At 43.0% G+C, this 7,128-nt stretch overlaps 1 protein-coding gene across 1 annotated transcript in view; it reads left to right on the forward strand.

Moving 5' to 3' along the window:
- Map2k6 (mitogen-activated protein kinase kinase 6) overlaps positions 1-7,128 on the forward strand; it is a 113,891-nt gene that overhangs the window by 67,005 nt on the left and 39,758 nt on the right. The gene's annotated exons all lie outside the window — the stretch shown is intronic.

A 7,128-nucleotide genomic window follows, 5' to 3' on the forward strand; every position in this document is an offset into this window, starting at 1 on the left:
TCTTCTTCTTCTTCTTCTTCTTCTTCTTCTTCTTCTTCTTCTTCTTCCCTTTCTTCTTCCTTGTGTTCTTGTTCTTCTTCTTTAAGAAAAACAGGGTCTTGTTAAGTTGTATTCCAATTTTTTACATATAACAAGTTTTTGAAGATTTAAAAATCATCAGACTATATATTATATATGTGTATTCACACACACACACACACACATACATACACACACACACACACACACATATAAAATAAAATCTGGGGTACTTCCCTCAACCCTTCATCCTGCTCTCCAATAATAAAAATGACAAGTTTTCCATTAGTGGCATCGGTGAAAATCAGTACATTAAAAATGTACCGTGAAGGGCTAGGAGACGACTCAGTGGTTAAGAGCACTAGCTGCTCTTCTGGAGAACCAGAACCTGTGCTCAGTTCCCAGACCCTACACAGTGGCTCACAATTACCTTTGCAGGAACCAGGCATTCAGGTGAAACTCTCATGCACCTAAGATAAAAATAAATCATTTAAAGAAAAACCCACAATGTAGAGGAAATCTTGTAAGATTATTATATCCAGGCATAAGTACAAACTGTCTCCATAAATATTTTTTGTATGTGCACATATATATTCAAAACTTAAAAAATAAAATTTGTATGTATTGTTATTTTGTGTTTGTGTATGTTTGTGCACTGTGAATGCAGTGCCTAGGATGTCAGAAGCAGGCATTATAACCCCTGGATCTGGAGTTACTGTGGTTCTGAGACGCCAAGAGGCTGCTGGGAGCCAAACATAGAGTGAGTGCTCTTTACCAAGGAGCCATCTCTCTAGCCCCCGCATTTTTGATTAGACATTGTAACCATATTGGGAATAATCTTTAGGGAACAGTATGTATGAGAAACTGCGGAGCATAGAGACCCTCTCTATACCTATCTACCCTCAGCCCTGTGATCACGTAGGGAGTAGATCACTGTTCTTACAGCAGAGAATTTGTATGTTTTCTGCTTGGGTTCAGTCTTGGAGGTGAACTGATTTACATGTCTGAAGGTGACTACCCAAAACAATTTCTAGACTTATTACCCAAGACTAGAGAAAGCTACTTCTTTCGACACATTGAGCTATGGCCTTGCCTGAAGTGAGATTTGTTAATTACCGTGATGATGATTCATTCGGAGTTCAGACTGAGGGATTTTTCCATTAAAGTACATGAGGATCTGAAATACTACTGAAATATTAGTTTACTGGTACAAACTAAACCACACTGAAAATAAGTAATTTACTTTTATAGATTAGCTTTCTCTTTTCAGAAAATCTCATATTTCAGTTCTATGGCTTTCTAGGAGCCATTTCTTAAGTTTTTGCTGTGAAATTATACATCATGGGCCCCCTAAATAAAAGTGTCACCATTAAAAAAATGCATGAAGCCAGAAAACATATAGCAGAAGGTAGCAGACACAGACAAGCCGGGGTGGTCTGTTGCCAGGATATACTTTGAAAATCAGACTATTACCAGTGTCTGGAATCTCTACACAGAAGGTTGACTAGATAGTATACAAACCATGACAGGACAAAAGGATTAGATTGAGTTTGTTTGTTTGTTTTAGCTGGAGAGTTTGAGTTACAGGACAAAGATGCTGCCATATTTTCTGGCTACAATTTCTTTACCTTCTTGTTTTTCATTGCCAGGGAGCATGAGGTAGTCCAGAGTGTACCAAAGACCCAGAGAAAAGGGATATATGTCTTATGGGTTTTCTGCCCATTTAGGATTGAATTAGAAAGACCTGAAAGGAGGCCAGCGTCTCCCCCTTTGCCCAGCACAGACTCACAGGTGACATTGAGATACCCATCTAGGACAAGGGGAGGTGGCTCCTGCCTTAGAGAAATGCGGAGAGCACAAAGGGGTGTAATTTCATTGTTATTTACATTTTGATAAGATTCAGATGTATTCAAAATAAAACAATCTAATGAGCCACCATCTCCAAACTTTAACAATCACCAGCTCATGGCTACTCCCCCTTACTTCACTTTAATCTCCAATTCGCAGTTCTCTGCCGCCGTCCATGTTCTTTTGAAGCAAATCCCAGAAGCGTATCATTGTAAACATTTCAGTATTTATGTCTCAAAACGAACACTTTTAAAACTCTATCGAAACCTGGTGTTCATTTTGAAAAGACAGCCACATCTCTGTAGTTCTTTGCAATCTGTTTCTGTATTTTTATTTCAGAGTGCTGTTTTTAACACCTTTGTGACTACACTTCCTTTTGATAAAGGCTCATGAATGGAGCAGCGCATAAATAAAGATGAGTGTAGCCAGACGCTGGGGATTCCCCGCAGAGCCGCTGCCTGCCTCCTCCCTTCACACTGGGTCTAGACCGCAAGTAGAGGGCCTCGCTGTGATTTACATTTGGGCTGTTTCAAGAGCTGTTTCAAGTCGCTAACAGGACAGAACATACTTTAAATCCACAGAAGTCTAAAAAAAGCGCTTCAGTCACGTGGAGCCGTAGGAGAACCGTTCTGGGTGCTCACATTCTTGGCTTATTCTCTGACAGGACCAGTGAGCCCCTGTCCGCCAACGACTCTTCTCTCTCTTTCCAAGTGTTGTTGCCTGGCTGCCTTCTTTTCTCTCAGTTTTCTTGTTCCTTTTTCTGTCTTGTTCATCTTGTCTACTTTCAGACCTCCACATTTTCCTGTAGCACACTGTCAAGCCTCGTTTGCCCACTTGAAATCTCTCCTATGTTTTTCCAGTAGTTTTCCTTTAGTCCTTCTGAATTAAAATTCATAGTATTAATTACTTTTTTTTTTTGGTTTATGGGACAGAATATGGTGCTGGTGGTGCTGGTGGTTGGTGGTGATGACTTCAGTGATGGCAAATTCCTACTAACCTTGAAGCAGCTTAAGGAGGGAAGGGTTTATTCCAAATCACCATTCAGAAGCTCTATTCCATCAGGGCAGGGAAAGCATGGTGGCAGTGGTGGCTCGTGGCTATGTTGTGGAAACTTGTTTGTGTTTGGATGATCTTGAAGCAGAAGGAATAGATCAGGAGGCAGGAAAGAGCCAGCTATACTAGATAACACGACCCCCCTTCAGTGGCCTATTTTCTCCAGCAAGGCCCATGTCCCAAGGTTTCTACAGTTTCCCAAAACAGCATCACCAGATGGGAGCCACGTGTTAAGGCTCACAAGCCTCAGGGGGACATTTTATATTCAAATCGTAACACTCACTATCTGCCTTCTTTCTTTTCCCTGTCTATCCTCTTTTGTTCTCCCCCTTTTTTTTTTTTCTTTATTGAGTTTTCTTATTTCTGTGGAATAGCCAGATGATGATTGTGTAAGTGGTAGTGATGGTGATGATGATAATGGTGATGATGATGTTAATGGTGATGATGGTGGTGGTGATGCTGATCATGATGGTAGGATTGGTAATGGTGGTAATGGAGATGATGGTGGGGGCAGTGGTGATGATGGTGACTCGTATTAGTCAGGCTTCTCTAGAGGAACAGAACTGACATACTAAATATATCTCCTGAGGGAGATTATTAGATTGGCTTCCACAGTATAGGCTGAACTGAGTAAGTTCAGCTGTCTTCATGCTGGAAAGGCTTAGAATAGGGTAACTGCTCCATCATTTGGGACAGGTTCCTCAGTAGTACCAGGTGTGCGCTGAAGGTCTGGAGGTCTCCTGGAGAGCTCCTTCCTTCACTTCACCTAGGAAGCTGGGTTTTGACATCAGCCAAAACTGGCAGCAACAGTGGCAATAGCAGAGCTGACATACCCACCATCAAGGAGTGAAGAAAAATCAGTGCTGCTTTTCCTTTGAATTCCTTCATACTTGACTATCCTGGGTGAAGGTTTCCTCCAGTTTGTTGATCCCACAGGAAATGCTCCCACAGACCCACCATAAGGTGTGTTTTTCAGTTGGTTATAGATCAGGAGAAGTGGACAACTGAGATTCACTGCCACAACAGTGAACGCTCATATACTCTCAAATCAATGACTACCCATAATACCTTTGTGAGGCATTTTATTCTCTTTGTCTGACTTCCTCCTGTCTGTCCTCAGATTGCAATGCTGGTATCATCCACCACATATGCTCACTGCTATTGTAGTAATTGGACTTTCATATCTGCTGACCCCTTAAAAGCAGAATTTGCACAGTAAGGAATTTTACACCTTATAAAGTCTGCTTTGCTGAATTATTGATTGTTTCGGTCCAGTGATTTAGTTAGCACAGTGAGGAACTTAACTTTGAATTTAATTATTTGAAAAAGATTTATTTTTATCATTTTTGGTTACAGTTAATGTGCCTGTATGTAAGTATGTGCATAGGAGTGAAGTACCCAGGGAGTCCAGAAGAGGGTGTTGTATATCCTGGAGATGGAGTTATAGGGGGTTGTGAGCTGGGTGATGTGGGTGCTGGCAACTGAACTCTCTAGCCTTATTTTTTTCTTCCCTTTCTCTCCCTCCCTCCCTCCCTCCCTCCCTCCCTCCCTCCCTCCCTCCCTCCTTCCCTCCCTCCCTCCCTTCCTTTCTTTCTTTTTTTCCCAGACAGGGTTTCTTTGTGTAGGCCTGGCTTTCCTGGAACTCACTCTGTAGTTCAGCCTGGCCTCCAGCCTCCTAAAAGCTGGGATTAAAGGCATGCACCACCACTGCCTGGCCATGAACTTTAGTCTTATTAAAAGCAGTGTGTGCTCTAACCACTGAGTCATCTCTCCAGCCCCCCTGGAATTTAATTCTTATGAGGCAGTTACAACTGTCTTGGTTGTAGGGGGAGTATCAGGAGCCTAGGAGGAAAGGAATTTTAGTATTATGAGGTGGGAAATGGTGAGAAATAAAAAAATTTATATAGACATACTCTATGTTAGATGTGGTTCTTGACCCTGGTGGAGCTTAAAGTGTGTGTGTGTGTGTGTGTGTGTGAGAGAGAGAGAGAGAGAGAGAGAGAGAGAGAAGTTTTGAGGTCACACTCTCAGAAATCCTGAGTCTGTAGACCTGGAATAGTTCCCATTAGTGGGCACACTGGCTATTTGGTTCAAGATGTGTAAGCTATTGAGAAATGTAACTTTAGCCCAAGTAACACAAGGGAAGAAGGTCAGAGGATGTCACTGGAAGTCACAAGATGCCTATGACAGGGCATTCTGCTTATTATATCTTTAAAATATATAAGCACAAATGTAGGAGGGAAAGAGGGAGGAAGGGAGAGAGAGGGAGGGAAATACGATAAAACCCAAATGAAGTGGAATCATCATTAAGACTGTGTTTCGGATCCCACTTGTGGTGGTTTGTGATAACTGTCAACTTAATCTAGAGTCACCTGGGAAGTGGACCTCTGGGTGTTCTATTCAGGGACTGTCTTGATTACCTCGTGTGGCTGTGGGGAGAGCCATTCTCACTGTGGGTGGGACTAGTGGGGGCAGAGCACTAGGAGGTATGTCTCCATGGTTGTCTTCCACCCGTGGGTGTAATGTGGCCAAACTGTATCAGGCTCCCGCAGTCCCGATTTCCCCGGCACAGGAGACTGTACTTTGAACTGTGAGCTAACATAAGCCCTTGCTCTTAATTTCCTTGTATCTGGTTATCACAGCAACAGAAAAAGAAACCAAGACACCAGCTGTGCTACTCATTTAGGGCGTGCTCTGAAAGAGAATTCTTCACCACATGAGAGCTCTGAACCCGCAAACTGGAGCTGACAGCCAGCCACAGCGGGCCACGCACAGATTCAAGGACACACTGTGCAGAAAGAACTGTAACAGTGCCTTTATAGACTGGATTATACTTTTCTTCACCCCTGTTACCTCTTCCTTATCATTTTCATCTTCCTCTACTCCTTTTCCTTCCTTCCTTCTTTCCTTCCTTCCTTCCTTCCTTCCTTCCTTCCTTCCTTCCTTCCTTCCTTCCTCCCGCATCTCTCTGAGGTTAACTCTGTTCAAAACAGCCAAGAAAAGGACAACGAATGTTCAGTAAAATAGATATTTATGATGAGACACTCGGGTTAAAATTTTTGCTGTCATAAAGCTTACATTCTTGTGGGGAAGACAGACAATAAATCAGGAATGAGTAAATGTGAAATTAGAAGTAACAAAGATAATACTGTGAGGAAAATAAATGGATGTTGGTCGTGGAAGCTATTTTAGGAGAGTGGGGGAAGGTCTTGGGCGGGGTCTGTGGGTTTTCCATGAGCGGGCTGAATTCAGAGGGTTGACTCTGCTAGCAGCTGGAACTCTCCCTGTAGAGGGGACCAGGGCTGCTGAGAGATTCATGCTGCCTTCTTGATTAATAAGGTCAACATGATTAGAAGTTTTCAAGTGAGCTTTCCAATTTTTCTCTTCTAAACTTTGTGCAATCCCCCCCGAGGTTTTCCACTCTGTGTGGAGTCTTGGTGGTGAGCAGTGTCTGGTGTTTGGTGGAGTTGTCGTGGTAGAGGCTCCTTGTCTTCTTCCTAGCGGCTTTTGTAAAGGCGGCTTTATTTCTCTGCACCCCCTGCCTCCTCTGTGCTTTGCTAGCGGCTTTGCATATATGATCCTTGTAGCTTAATGGCATATAATGACACTTTTCTGTGAGCTTTGCTGCCAGCTACACTTGGAACCCAAGGCCAGATGCAGGTTGTTAGGGAGAGGGCAGCTGCGGCCTCCAGGTCGCTAGTGACTTGGCTGGAAGCCCCATTCACGCCGGGGGAAGAACACTAGAAAAATAAACTTGGAGCTGATGACCCGCAGTTCTTCCTTCTGGGAAGCCGTGTCGATAGTTGAAGACCTTCAAGAGCATGCTCAGCAGCCTTCCGGGAGCTGATAAATGCTTAGACACCAGCTTATCTCACGGTGGCACCTTCTGCCAGCCTTGCGGGCTTGTGTGCTGTTTGGGTTGGCGCCGGAGCACAACCCTCTATTTTATGTAATAAGACACATCAGAAAAGGCCTTTGTGCTCACCCTCAGGAGCAGGCGCTGGGCGAGACCTCATTTGTACCCCCTCATTTTATGTACGCTTAAAGCTAGGATGTTTCTACGTGGCCTGGTGAGGTTTTTTTTTTTTTTTTTTTTTTTTCCCTAAAAATTTAGAAAAATTTAACGTTTCTCCCTCCCCTCCACACTTTCTATTTTTATTTATTTATTTATTTATTTATTTATTTATTTATTTATTTATTTATTTATTT

Source organism: Psammomys obesus, unplaced genomic scaffold (genome assembly GCF_907164565.1).
Source record: "Psammomys obesus unplaced genomic scaffold, mPsaObe1.curated_primary_1811, whole genome shotgun sequence".
Classification (NCBI taxonomy): domain Eukaryota; kingdom Metazoa; phylum Chordata; class Mammalia; order Rodentia; family Muridae; genus Psammomys; species Psammomys obesus.